Source organism: Lithobates pipiens, unplaced genomic scaffold (genome assembly GCF_037356315.1).
Source record: "Lithobates pipiens isolate NorthernLeopardFrog02 unplaced genomic scaffold, aLitPip1_a1.2 Scaffold_13, whole genome shotgun sequence".
Classification (NCBI taxonomy): domain Eukaryota; kingdom Metazoa; phylum Chordata; class Amphibia; order Anura; family Ranidae; genus Lithobates; species Lithobates pipiens.
This window is the reverse complement of record NW_027507718.1, coordinates 97,427,515-97,429,679: the sequence shown is the minus strand read 5'-3', so window position 1 is coordinate 97,429,679 and position 2,165 is coordinate 97,427,515. Positions and strand designations below refer to the sequence as shown.

General features: G+C 35.6%; 1 long non-coding RNA gene across 1 annotated transcript; it reads right to left on the bottom strand.

The window, feature by feature from the left end:
- Window positions 1-488: 488 nt before the first annotated feature.
- On the bottom strand, window positions 489-1,562 carry LOC143976022 (uncharacterized). The gene is made up of 2 exons (XR_013272456.1): window positions 1,214-1,562; window positions 489-1,111 (listed from the first exon to the last, which is right to left on the bottom strand). It is a non-coding gene; the product is annotated as an uncharacterized LOC143976022 (long non-coding RNA).
- Window positions 1,563-2,165: the final 603 nt, after the last annotated feature.

Genomic DNA, 2,165 nt, shown 5'->3' with positions numbered 1-2,165 from the left:
TGGTGGACTGACTTACTAAACCATCCTCATCCTTTATCACCCAAGCAGAGACTGGTGCGCAGTCCACCGCAGCTGCCAGAGTGGCTTATTCTGCCTCCTTGTCCACAGCTACTCCTGCCATAGCCCCAGCATCATGCATGGAGGAGCCAGCTGTGCTATTTAAACACAGCGTCAGCCACTTGCTCTTTGACGATACACAGGCATTACTTTATTCTGATGTTGGTTTTGACTCTGAGGTTGCAGAAGGTAGGAACATGAGCCTACAGAGAGGGGAAAACACTGATAAACAAGAAATTGGCAGTCATTTTCTCATAGCCACAGCGTATTGCCAAAATGGCTCCAGTGATGATGTGTAAAAAAGGAGGGGAATTTTGGGACTTTAAATGAAGCACAAGTATGTGCCTCCATCCCGGTAATCGGTACGTAATAGAGGGAGTTTGGGACTTTAAAATGAAGCACTAGGATAATGGAGGTAGGTTTTAACCAAATTGAAAAAAATATATATAATTTTTTATTGATTGTTCAGTAACAGATCATAAAAAATAATAAAGATCGAATTCATAAAGTATATAGGCATAAGTACAGTAGAAGCATGATATATAGTATTCACATATAGCAGCACATAGTAGTAATAAATAAAATAATTGGGTAATATGGCATGGTAGTGCCTATGACAGCAAAACCGACATCAGCAAGTACATCCACATAATACATATGCATCCACTAGATGTAAAACAAAAATAAATTTAGTATGTAGTTAAAAAAGTAAATTCATAACAAATTCATAAAGTATATAGGCGTAAGTACAGTAGAAGCATGATATATAGTATTCACATATAGCAGCACATAGTAGTAGTAAATAAAATAATTGGGTAATATGGCATGGTAGTGCCTATGACAGCAAAACCGACATCAGCAAGTACATCCACATAATAGATATGCATCCACTAGATGTAAAACAAAAATAAATTTAGTATATAGTTAAAAAAGTAAATTCATAATAAAATAAATATAGTTCCATATAAAGTATAACTGGGACATCATTTCAAAAGCTCGACGCGTTTCGTGGGTGTCTCCCCACTCATCAGGAGCTGATGCGACCAAAAAATTCCTATGGAATAGAATAAAGAATAATATAATATACTAACCATATAAATAAAAATAAATTTATGGGGATTTAATGCGTGTAGATGGTTAGCCAGGGCAGACTCACCAATCCGGATGGAAAGTGCAGTGTGCGGCAGTGGGCGTAGGGTGGGCCATGGGCAAGATCCCTCCCCGGGAACTGAGGCGGCATAGACATGGATGCGATATCAGGCGAAACCAAAAAGATACAGCAGTGTTGAAGAGTATCAGATATGGAATGTGTGGCAATTGTTGAAAACATATCTAAAAACAAAATGTTAATAGTATGTATGATTAATGAAAATAATGTGATGCAAAAGTAATTGAAAATTGATAGTGACCCTCAAAGAGTACAGAGAGAGTGCTGGCCATAAGCCAAGTATATACTATGTAGTAAGTATATGCAGATGAATGTAAACAGTGAATGGTGTGCAAAAATTAAAGAAATGTATATATACATATATACTTTATGAATTTGTTATGAATTTACTTTTTTAACTACATACTAAATTTATTTTTGTTTTACATCTAGTGGATGCATATGTATTATGTGGATGTACTTGCTGATGTCGGTTTTGCTGTCATAGGCACTACCATGCCATATTACCCAATTATTTTATTTATTACTACTATGTGCTGCTATATGTGAATACTATATATCATGCTTCTACTGTACTTATGCCTATATACTTTATGAATTCGATCTTTATTATTTTTTATGATCTGTTACTGAACAATCAATAAAAAATTATATATATTTTTTTCAATTTGGTTAAAACCTACCTCCATTATCCTAGTGCTTCATTTTAAAGTCCCAAACTCCCTCTATTACGTACCGATTACCGGGATGGAGGCACATACTTGTGCTTCATTTAAAGTCCCAAAATTCCCCTCCTTTTTTGCATATATATCGGGATGGAAGTACCTGGATATACGGGATTGATAGTGTCCCCCTATCTTCCCGGCGTGAGGTCCATTTATATATTGCTGATGTCTTTAGTATTTTTTTATGTACCTACATACATTTATTCTATTCATGT